The sequence below is a fragment of the Pipistrellus kuhlii genome, unplaced genomic scaffold (assembly GCF_014108245.1).
Source record: "Pipistrellus kuhlii isolate mPipKuh1 unplaced genomic scaffold, mPipKuh1.p scaffold_m20_p_8, whole genome shotgun sequence".
In the NCBI taxonomy this organism is placed as follows: domain Eukaryota; kingdom Metazoa; phylum Chordata; class Mammalia; order Chiroptera; family Vespertilionidae; genus Pipistrellus; species Pipistrellus kuhlii.
The window spans coordinates 43416206-43428977 of NW_023425584.1; the positions used below are offsets into that span (position 1 = coordinate 43416206).

The 12772-nt window shown below is 40.7% G+C and overlaps 1 pseudogene; it reads right to left on the reverse strand.

Moving 5' to 3' along the window:
* Window positions 1–4277: 4277 nt before the first annotated feature.
* LOC118711302 lies at window positions 4278–9000 on the reverse strand (annotated as a pseudogene).
* Between the last annotated feature and the right edge of the window lie 3772 nt (window positions 9001–12772).

Below are 12772 nucleotides of genomic sequence, written 5' to 3' on the forward strand. Positions count from 1 at the left end.
ACAATACTAATGCATCTCCATGACAAAAGCATGGCATATTAAGGAGCTTGCAAGGACAAAGCCTGATTCTTAAGAGTTAGGAACAGATCTCACCTGCACGGTCAAATCATTCCTGTTGTCAAAATAGACCCAGAGACACAGAAGCAAGAACACACTGTCCAACCTCAGAGGGAAGGCAGGGGAAGATGGGTGGAGAGAGATCAACCAATGAACTTGTATGCATATATGCATAACACAGACAATGGGGTGCTGAAGGGGGCGGAAGGTGGTGGAAGAGGATAATGGGGGAAAGGAAAAGGAGAGCCTAGGTAAGACTTTCATCAATAAAGATTTTAAAAAATAATAATAATTCCTGCCGAAAACCGGTTTGGCTCAATGGATAGAGCGTCGGCCTGCGGACTGAAGGGTCCCGGGTTCGATTCCGGTCAAGGGCATGTACCTTGGTTGCAGACATATCCCCAGTAGGGGGTGTGCAAGAGGCAGCTGATGGATGACTCTCTCATCGATGTTTCTAGCTTTCTATCCCTTTCTCTTCCTCTCTGTAAAAAATCAATAAAAATATATTTTTAAAAAATTAAAAAAATAATTCCTGTCGTCAGCCATCATTAGAAGAAATATATTTCCCCCACTGCCAATTGGAAGTAAGCTGAAAGGTCCCAGGTGGATAACCTGGCTAGATAACATTATTTCTTCCAGGCATGTGTGCCCTTTGAAATGTGGCTTTATAGTTCCTCTCATTAGAGATAGAATGTTTCTCCACCCCATTGATATGTGGTTAGGTCATTGCACTTGCTCTTGGCCGAAAGAATATGCACAGAAGTGACAGTGTGACCATTTTGAGCCTGGCATTATTTAATAGACATTGCATGTTTCCACTTGCCTCTCTCCACACCTGCCTTTCACAATGTGAAGAACATGCCTGGGGAATCTGCTGGTCCAAGAAAAATGAGAACCATCCTCCAGCTTGGAGCCAGTGGCCTACAGAAAAGAATTGCTGTTTTAAGCAGTATGTTGTGAGGTGGTTTGCTACCCAGAATTAGTGTTGCAGTCGTTGACTGACACAATAGGAGACAGAGGAGTCTGCTCTCTTGGTATTGTCCTTGAAGGTGCCAAGCTTGATATCTCCAAGGCAGCTCTTTGATAGCAGGTCTTAGAAAGACACCTCTCTTATGGAAGCTGGCCACGTAAGAAACCCAGAAAGTTTGCAGCATACTGTTCTAAAGTGTCAAGTTCCATAGGAAAGGGCTGATGTGGCCAGTAGTCCTAGAAACATATAATAGGAGGAATCTACGTAGTTTTGTTTTTCTTTAATCAAGAAGTTTATTTAGAGATCCAAGATGGCTGCGCCCAGGTGAACACCTAGCCGCAGCCGCACACAACAATTTCAATAAAATACAACTAAAATATAAAACGGACATTGCCCAGAACTACAGGAAGGTTGACTGACTGGAAATTCTACAGCGAGAAGCAAGGAGAAAACCAGAAGGAGGTGCGGAGGAGCTGGAAAAGCCCAAGGTACGGAGACGCGGCGTGCGGAGAGGAAGGAGCCGGAGAGGAGGGAGGCCGAGTGCCTGGCGGGCGTTCCCTAGCGGAAAGGAGACAAAACTTCGACTGTGCTGGGCCCCCGACTGCTCTGAACCCCGGTTCTGGGCCAGACCCCGGGGACTCAGGCTCAGCCATAGGGAGCCGGGCTGTAAGGCGGAACCCCGGGGAGAGGCAAAAGGAGGTCCCGGAGGCGCGCACATTGCGCGCAGAGAAGGGACGGTCGGCTGTGCCGCGGGATTGCCCTGACGGGAAGGAGACTGGGGCTCCAGACTGCTCTGAACGCCACCTCCAACTCCATTTCCAACTGAACTGAACCCCAATACCGGGCTCATTGTGGGAGAGCATAGACTGTTTGGCAGCAGGCGAAAATCGAGGGCACCTTTCTCTCAGAGGCGCCGGCAGCGAGCACTGAAGGACCCGCATAGGGCGGGGCTGACAGAAGCCAAAGCTGCAGGCTCCACCCTGAAACCCCGTCCCATCTGTAACTGCGAAATGCGACAACAAAATAGATCACAAACGAAAGAAATGGAGGACAAAAAGCGTCTGGATATAGAGTTCAAATCTACGCTTATAAGTTTTTTCAAGAATTTCTTAGAAAAGATGGATAAGGGCTACGAGGATATGAAAAGAGATCAACTAGAATTAATAAGGAGTCAACAAGAAATGATAAGCGATCAACAAGAAATAAAGAATACATTGTCTGAAATAAAAAATATTTTACAGAGTCCTAAAAACAGAAGAGAAGATCGCAAGAATCAAGTCAAAGATTTGGAACATAAAGAGCCAGAAGACACTCCTCCACAGAAGCTAGAAGGCAAGAGAATCCAGAAAATTGAAGATAATGTAAGAAACCTCTGGGACAACTTCAAGCGAACCAACATCAGAATTATGGGGGTCCCAGAAGATGAGAGAGAGCAAGATATGGAAAACATACTGAAAGAAATAGTGACAGAAAACTTCCCCTACCTGGTGAAAGAATTAGACTTACAAGTCCAGGAAGCGCACAGAACTCCAAACAAAAGGAATCCAAAGAGGACCACACCGAGACACATCATTATTAAAATTCCAAGAGCAAAAGACAAAGAGAGAATATTAAAAGAAGCAAGAGCAAAGAAAGTAGTAACCTACAAAGGAGCACCTATACGATTGTCAGCTGACTTCTCAACAGAAACCATGCAGGCCAGAAGGGAATGGCAAGAAATATTCAAGGTGATGAATAGCAAGAACCTACAGCCAAAAATAATCTACCCAGCAAAGCTATCACTCAGAATCGAAGGCCAGATAAAGAGCTTCACTAATAAAAAAAAGCTAAAGGAGTTCATCAACACCAAACCAGAATTATATGAATTGCTGAAGGGGGTTCTTTCAGAAGAGAAAGTAAACAAAGATAAAAATTATGAACAACAAATACATAACTATCAACAAGTGAATCTAAAAACCAAGGAAATTAAAAAAATCTGATGAACAATATTAACTGTTGAATATAATAGAATCAGAGGTATGGAAGGGGAGTGAACTGACGATTCTTGGGGTAAAGGGGAGAGGGGGGCGTGGGAAGAAACTGAACATAAACTGTGCACCTATGGATGAGGACAATGGGGAGAGGGGAAAGGGCAGAGGGTGGGATGGGAACCTGGTGGAGGAGAGCAATGGTGGGTGGGGGGAAAGGAACATTTGTAATAATATGAACAATAAAAACTTATTTAAAAAAAAAAAAAAAAAAAAAAAAAGAAGTTTATTTAAACAAGACACTTGAAGGGAAAACTATCTAGGATTCATTTTTAGAGTAATTTATCCCTACTTAAAGACAGATTGCCCTACATTTAACAGCTACATACAAAAAAAATTATAAAATTGTTCTTGGTTTTACAATGATAAATGAAAAACATTAAAATTCTCTAATCAAACAAGGTATGCAAGAATTTTTATGTTGCTGAAACCGGTTTGACTCAAGGGATAGAGCGTCGGCCTGTGGACTCAAAGGTCCCGGGTTCGATTCTGATCATGGGCATGTACCTTGGTTGAGGACACATACCCAAAGGGGAGTGTGCAGGAGGCAGCTGGTCAATGTTCCTCTCTCATCAATGTTTCTAGCTTTCTATCCCTCTCCCTTTCTCTCTGTAAGAAATCAATAAAATATATATTTTTTTAATTTTTTTATGTTGTTTTCTTTTTTGTTAACCAGTGAGAGCAAAATAACTTCCTGGAATCCTCCTATATAATAAAAGGCTAATATCCAAATGGTTGTCACACCCTCACAGGTAATGACTGATCAACAGGAGGCTGCATACGCAGCAGGCATATGTGGATGGAGCTGCCTACCCGACTGGTCACCAGGAGATTCATGGAGCACCTCTCAGTCCCTTCCCCCCTCACCACCACCACACACACACACACACACACACACACACACACACACACACGGCCACGGCTCCCACAGGCAGTAGCTGCTCGCTCTGCCTCCTGTGCAAGCAGCGCAGCTCCCTCCCTCAGGCCTGTGGCTCTTGCAGGCTCCCACCAGCTCCTGCTGGCTCCCACGGAAGCAGCATGTGGCCTACTGCACACGATTTCACGCACTGGACCAATAGTGTAAAGGTAAGAGCTGAATGAGCATGCCACTAATGGAGAAAGGGGGTGTTTTCACAGAACCAGTATTTTTCCCATCCCATCTCCATCTGATGTAGATTGAAACATACCATTGGCCATTTAGTTTTAAAAAGTGCAAATGCTTGTGCACATACATCAGTTACTTTATGTTCAATAAAGGAAAGGGGAAGAGGAAAATGAAAGCATAGAGAAAACTATACTGCAGTAGTCAGATATGTTGAAACCAAATTCCAGTTTTCTAATTGAGAATGTCCTCTTGGTCTGAAGGAACAGAGTTCCGGAGTGAAGTAGCAGGTTCCCTTTTTAGTTTCCTGTCTGCTGCTGGAACACATCCGTTGTATCTTCATCCTCCATTTCCAACTGTGCAGGTGTGTCTGCTTCATTGATTGGCTGCCCCTCAAATTGGAATCTGATCTGCCTCATTGACAAACCCTGTCGTTCACAATAGGCTTTCCTTACTTTACTAAGTGGTGTATGCCTCTTAATCTTACATTGCACCCCAGCACCATTCTGCTCTGCCACCTTCAAATTAATATGATCATTGTTCTCAGTCTTGACTCCTTCCTTGGGCTTTTAGCTGGCCAAGGTGAGCAAGAGTCTCCTTAGCTGCTGCTTCACAAAGGAGATACCAGGTCTGCACCAAACAAGCACACGGAAGCCCAAGAAGTGGCAGAAGAAGGAGCTGGGTTTTTGTTTTTTGTTGTTGGGTTGTTGTTGGTTTTTGTTTTTTTTTTGGTTTTTGTGTGTGTGTGTGTGTGTGTGTGTGTGTGTGTGTTTAACCATTTTAATTATACAGTAGCTCATAAATATACCCTTATCAATTTTCAAATAATACAAAATAGATTTTTTTATAAACCAAGTCTCCTATCTTTCTCTACTCTGTCTACTCTTCACCCTCCATACATACCTAGCTATTCCATACCTCTACTCTTTCACAGCTAACCTTAAATGATAGATGAGCAAGCACTTAAGCTTCCATATTTTTTTCCTCTGCATTTATATACATCTGCATGCATTTAGAGGGATTAAATATCAATGAGATTATATAATGTGTATTAGGCAGAATGCTTTCTTAAAGGTTTTTATTCATTTTAGAGAGAGAGGAAGGGAGAGGGAGAGATAGAAACATCTATGAAAGGAACAATCCCTTTTGGGAATTGAGCCCACAACACAGGCATGTGCCCTGACTGGGAACTGAACCAGTGACCTCTTGGTACATGGAATGATGCTCAAATAACTGAGCAACACCAGCTGGCTGTACTTCTTCTTTTTTAAAAAAAATATATTTTTATTGATATTTTACAGAGAGAAAGAGAGAGGGATAGAGAGCTAGAAATATTGATGAGAGAGAAACATCGACCAGCTGCCTCCTGTACACCCCCTACTGGAGACGTGCCCACAACCAAGGTACATGCCCTTGACCAGAATCGAACCTGGGACCTTTCAGTCCGCAGACCTACGCTCTATCCACTGAGCCAAACCGGTTTCGGCCTTTTGTACTTCTTGATGGTTTATTTTCCCCTTTGATTTCTCTAATTACCGTATTTTTCGGACCATAAGACGCACTTTTTTTCCCCCAGAAGTGGGGGGAAAAAGTTCCTGCATCTTCTGGTCCAAATATAGCCTACACATATACTTTAAAAAAAAAATTTTTTTACTTGCCCGGTTCTGTGTGGTCTCTGTGTGCTTGCCCGGCTCTAAAATGGTTCTAAATGCTGCTGTTTACTTTACAGGGTTGATTACATGTGTTTATGACTGTGATGTTGGGTTTTAATGCACATAAAATATTTTAGGACACTATTTGTTTCAGAATCTTTTTTTCTTCATTTCCCTTCTCTAAAAACTGGTGCGTCTTATGGTCCGAAAAATACGGTATCTAAGACAAGCTTTGTAAAAATTCAGTCTGTCTTCAGTAAGATAGGCTAACCAAGGAAAGAGGTGTTTCTGCTTTTATATCATACTAGAGGCTCGGTGTGTGAAAATTTATGCACTGGAGGGGGTGTCCCTCAGCCCGGCCTGCCTCCTCTCACAGTCTGGGAGCCCTCACGGGCAGGAGACAACCCAACAATCAGGGGAAGGCAACGCCCCATCACACCTCTGCTGCTGCCTCTGCTGGCAGCACAAGCCTCAGCTGGCCCTGATTACCTGAGCCTCGGGCAGCCCTGGGTAGTTGGGCAGCCACCATCGGAGGCTTACCTGCACCTCAAGCCAGCCCTGTGTGGCTAGAGGGTGATGGGACTGGGAGACTCCAAAGGCAGGTGCACAGAGCAGCCAGGCACCTATAGCCCAAGCAGGGCTAAGGGGACTGGGTGCCGTCATCTGTGGCTGTGGGCACTGCCATCTTTGTGATGGTGTGAGGGTCAATTAGCATATTCCCTCTTTATTAGACAGGATTTGTATATGTTAAAATGGGAAGAGGACCCTTTAGGGCCCAGTGATATGGAAGTGATAATCAATGTGAGGAACAAGAAGACTAAATTTCCTGAGTGGTAGCCAGGGAATCATGTGCCTCTCCCAAACTGGAAATGCTCTTTCTTGGGCTAATCTTTGGAAGTTCTCAAACAAGAGAACAAGGGGAAGCTGTGCTATCCTTTCTGACCTAGCCTCTGGAGTCACAGCCATCACTGTGCCATATTCTTATTGGTCATGCCAATCAGTCCCAATTCAGTGAGTGGTGACACTGCACAAGGACATAAATACTAGTAGAAGATGAAAACCACTAGGACCCATGTTGGCAACTGACTGCCACAAGAGCATCCAAAGTAGTGAATTTTGAATAATTGACACGATCTTTAAATTTGTTAGATTTTCTCATTACAAGTGGGCAAATCCCTAGGTTACCAACAATTATGTAACTTTGTAAGAACAGCCAGAAAAAAATACCTTATTTTGCCGCTCCTTAAAGAATTTGTGGCTTCAGGCATCTGCCCAATTATATTCTGGTGTTAGCTGACCTTATTTGTGAGCCACTGTATCCATCCCTCCCACTGCTCCTTTTTGGACTTCTATAAAGATGATTATTCATAACTCTCCCATACTCTCGTCAGCAAAGGAAGCTAATTCCCAAACTCACTTTTGATTTTAGGTATCAGATTGCCTTTTATGAATCAGAATCTCTTAAACATTGTATATTAAGCAAACCTGCCTTAAAGAATGATCAAAATCAAAATAATTTAGGGGGGCATGTTAAGTTCCCAGAATCCAATGGAACAATTCTTAAGAATGGCATTTGTTCCATCAAATGCAATCAGGTCAAATACACAGAAAATATAATGTTTTGAATATACAAGGGAAATTGAATCCTTATGAGTTGCATGTGTCATGTTAGTGTAATATTTCTAGCAAAACAAATGCTTACAGTCATTTCATAATTTTAGTTTTTGATTTATATTTTTTTAAATTTTATTGATTTTTTACAGAGAGGAAGGGAGAGGGATAGAGAGTTAAAAACATCGATGAGAGAGAAACATCGATCTGCTGTCCCCTGCACACCCCCTATTGGGGATGTGCCCGAAACCAAGGCACATGCCCTTGACCAGAATCGAACCTGCGACCCTTCAGTCTACAGGCCGATGCTCCATCCACTGAGCCAAACTGGTTAGGGCTAGTTTTTGATATATTTTTAAAGCAACCTTTTCTTTAAAATAGTACGTTAGTTGGAGGCATTTTATTAATTTCATCCACAAGTAAATTAAAGTACATTTTATTGCTTTATTAAAATATTTGAAGTGTTTAAGATGGATTATACTTTATTCTAATTAGAATTTATAATTTTTTCAATGTTAAAACTTTTTTATAAGCAGAATTTGCCTCCTTTATTATAAAGTTAAAAGTCCAATTGAAATGTACAAGAAGACATTTTATTAGTGATTTAAGACTATTAATCTTTGACAAAACCAGTTTGGCTCAATGGATAGAGTCAAAGGTCCCAGGTTCAATTCCAGTCAAGGGCATATACCTTGGTTGCAGGCACATCCCCAGTAGGGGGTGTGCAAGAGGCAGCTGATTAACGTCTCTGTCTCATCGATGTTTCTAACTCTCTATCCCTCTCTCTTCTTCTCTGTAAAAAATCGATAAAATATATTTTTTTAAAAGACTGTATTAATCTTTAAAGTTTCTGAATAAAATTGATTTCTTAACAAAATTCAAGATAAATTCTATATTAGTTCATTAAAACACAAAGATAAATATTTTTCATGGGGAAAAATCTGAAATAAATTTTATTTGTGAGCTGACTAGTTTTCAAGGTCATTTATCTCTGTTTCTTTCATGCTACTAAATTAAAATGAGGTAATAGAATTTTAAAAAATTATCTCCTAGATTGCCTTAAAGATTAGAGAAACAAACCAAAGACTTGTTTTCCCCATTATTTATTTGCTTTCTTCTCAGGAGGTTTTTCCTATTGGAGAGCTAATCAGAGTGGGTGGCATTGTTTCAATTAAAGTAAATAATAATAGCCATAAAAAAATAATACTGTCCACTATAAATACACTACTAGATATACTTTTCATTCATTAATCTTATGAGTTCCCTATAATTATCTCCATCTTTATATTGAAGTTCATGTTGATGGTAAAAGACAAGAACTTTTTTAAGTTACACAGTAGACAGTAGAGTTTAAGATTGAATCCTTCAGACCCCGTGCTCTTAACCACTTTCTAAATACAGTCTTGTTTTAACTATTCTTGTCCAAACATCAGGGATAAAAAGTATTGCTCTCTGCAACAACCTAATCCTCCAGATTCTTAGGTCCCTGCTGCCACTTTGCAACCCTAATCACCTCTGTTTGGTGTCCCAGTTCTGCCTAGCATAGCAGGCACCACCCAAATGGTTGATGCTTCTGGCCATGTTCCCTATCTTCCTCTTTCCAGCCCCTCTCTTCTTCCCTGGTTATCAACATATTCTCCCAGCCTGTGGCTCCAGCATTCTGTTCTTCTTGTCCGCTGTACCATATCTGAGTGTACTTTCCATATCTCCTGATGAAAGACTGCTAAGCAAAAAGAGAGAAAAAGTTAAAGCCAGGATAAGGAAGTCGATCAATATGGAGGATAAAAAGGTCACAGGAAGACCATAATTAAAATGTTAATTCCAGGCAGAAAAGGGTGAGCTGCGAGTATTAAAATACTGTGAATCTACATGAAAGAGTGTTAACTTCCCTAATGTAAAGAATAGAGGAAAATAAAAAAAAAGTTCCATGGTTAAAATTAATATTCAAGAGTCCATGAATACTAGTAGGTATAGTAATATAGTACAGGTATACCTGTATTTATGTTACATGTAGTCAGAGGTCTAGTATCAACAACATGCTTTTTGAAATTTAGCATCCTCGTAAACTATGTTGACTGTGTACTTTCTTTTCACCTTTTCTCTTAACCCTCATAATAATTTGTTGATAAAAAGGGGCCACGTGCTAAGAGACCTAAAAGAACCACAAAGGATGACTGATGATTCTCAGGGAAAAGAGGAGTGGGGGGTGCGGGAAGAGACTGAACATAAACTGTGCACCTATGGATGAGGACACAATGGGGGTTGGAGAAAGGGCAGAGGGTGGGGTAGGAACCTGGTGGAGGGGGAAAAAAATGAGGAACTTTTGTAATAATATGAACAATAAAGGTTTATTTTTTTAAAATGTTAACAGTCAAAATAAAATAAAATAAAAAAATAAAGGAACCACAAAGGATGGCCTGAAATGAAAACTTTTTAACTAAAAGTTTATGGTGTGTACTCATGTCCTAGGCTAGTATCTTCCCTGACAAAGGTCAGTCTTTACCTAAACTGAGCCTGTGCACTGTCTTTTTGCATCAATGCTAACATATCATTGGTATGTCAAAGTAATTTTTCTTTTCCCGGACTTAAAGCACAGGCTCCACTCTGTGGAGACCACAAACCCCCTCATTCTCATTGAGTTCATTGTTGACTGTTAACTATCCTATGCCCACCTATGTAAAAGAAGTATGTATTTATCATTTTATTTTTTATCCAATCTCAGAGGTCTCCCTGCTTTGCTTCATAATCTATCACCAATGGATTTCATGTAACCCACTTACATCTCCTCTTTTAATTGTAATGTATAAAACTACCATTCTCCAAAATATTATCTTAATCTGTTGAGATTTTGCTTCCTGGCAATTGTTGACAGTTTTGGCTCAAATAAAACTCACAAAAAATTCTTCACAGGTTTGAATGTTTCCTACATCGAAAAACCCAGTCAGGAAGGTATTATCGTTGCTAGCTCCAGGCTGCTCAGCTTCCTCCTGCTCCTTCTCGCTGTGGCCTCCAAGGTTGATGTTTTCGGTCTTTAATATTTTTAATTTGCCATTAGCCCAAAGAGCCCTTCAATCATTAAGATAATACTTGTGCAGTGAGGCCTCCCTGCCCTGTACTCTCCTTAGGAATAGGTCAATACCTTTGACATGAGATTTAGGGTAAGAGAAGGAGCCCAATCACAACTCAACAAGCCTGAAAGAGGCTTATAGTCTGCTAGTAGAGAATTTCAGAGCACACTCACAAAGTCTGTATTTTCATTTGATTACATGGGTAGAGAAAGAAATTAATATGTTAACAATGATTAATTCTTAACATATTGTGAGTGAGTCCAGAGGAGGTCCTTTTGTGATCAGTACAAACTAGAGAAGTAAGCTTCCACAGATGGAAGAGGCAAGGTTGGAGTCCCAGCTTTTAGTCCCTTAGAACTGTCAGGAATATTTATATTTACTCTAACCTAATCGTCCTACAGCTGGGGACACTGAGGCCTAAAAAATTCAGAGACTTGCTTCTGTTAATACAACTAAACAGCTGGAATTTGAATCCAAATTTTTGAGGTCACTGAGATAAGATCTGTAGAAGAATAAGGTCTTTGGAAATGTTGATGCCCTTAAGCCTAGTGGAAGGAGCTCAGCAACAGCAAACTCCCTTTAATTGAAAAGATAGCTACCCCCCAACCCCCTGCCCCACAAGAGAGGGAGGGTCTGAGTGAGACGGTAGAAGGCAGAAAGCCAGGTATAGAATCACAAAAACAGGTTTGGGTCTAGAGAACAGGACAGAGTAGGGAAATCAGGGAGCTTAGGCAAATCATAGGAAAGAGCTCTAATTGGTTGGCCAAACTGTGGACTCAAATCAAGATGACAATTTTGTCTATACTAGCTAACCATACCCATATGTTCAAAATTATTTTGGTTTTCAGTTTTTCCTTTGAATGTCCTGTATATTTTTATAAGGTGACTTACATTTACTATAAGCCAATTTTGGCATTTTTCCAACACATATGATGGAAAACTTAATTATTTTTTATGTTATTCTATTGACGTTTTCGGTCTTTAATATTTTTAATTTGCCATTAGCCCAAAGAGCCCTTCAAACATTAGGTAACACTTGTACAGATAGGCAGGAAATAGTTATTAGAGCAAAGGCACTATATCCTGCCTCTCAAGTCCTAAAGTACTGAACTTCCAAATGATAGCATGCTGAGACCAGCAAGGGACAGATTTGTATTAAAGATGCACTTCTGGTGACCAGACCAACTGGGTAGCACTGATTCTTTTTGAGTGCAGTTTCAAATGGCAATTGTAGGTTTTTCTGTAAATGGTCTAGATACTTTCAAAGTAGATTAGTGACTAATTCATGTAGTGTATATGACTGGCTTTGTGAAATCCTCTTTCCACAAAGATACCTTAGCTGGGCCCTAACTGGTTTGGCTCAGTGGATAGAGGGTCAGCCTATGGACTCAGGAGTCCCGGGTTCAGTTCCAGTCAAGGGTGTGTGGCTTGGTTGCGGCCACAGCCCCAGTGGGGGGTGCAGGAGGCAACTGATAGATGTTTCTCTCTCATTGGTGTTTCTGGCTCTTTGTCCCTCTCCCTTCCTCTCTGTAAAAAAATAAAATAAAAATCAATAAAATACGTTAAAAAAAATACACACACACACACACACACACACACACACACACACACATATGTATCTTAGCTGGGATCCTGTTTTCCAGTAGCAGGTTTTTAGGGTGAGATAAGTGAATGGGTTAAAGAAATAAACATTTTTAAAAAAGATAAGAAAGCAAGAGTCTTGTGTACTGGAGGTATGCTAGCTATGTCTGTTCTTGTGGGAAAATATTTCAAAGATCTGATTTAAGAAAAAAAAAGAGAATGTCAAAACCGGTTTGGCTCAGTGGATAGAGCATCTGCCTGCGGACTGAAAGGTCTCAGGTTCGATTCCGGTCAAGGGCATGTACCTTGGTTGCGGGCACATCCCCAGTAGGGGGTGTGCAAGAGGCAGCTGATCGATGTTTCCCTCTTGTTGATGTTTCTCTCTATCCCTCTCTCTTCCTCTCTGTAAAAAAACAATAAAATATATTTTTTTAAAAAGGAAGAAAAAAAAAAGAGAAGACAATCTCGGTAAATTTACATACATTTACCAGGGCCTAAGTCCATTCTAGGTAACACTTCTTAAAAATTTTTTAGAACTTACAAAATTAACATCAGTATGAAATGATAGTATTAAGAAGTTAACATATGAAAAATATTCTTAAATATTCTTGATGAGCTATAAAGAAGTAAAATGTTTCTTTAAAAATATCATTATAGCCCAGCCAATGTGGCTCAGGGGTTGAGCATCAACCTATGAACCAGGA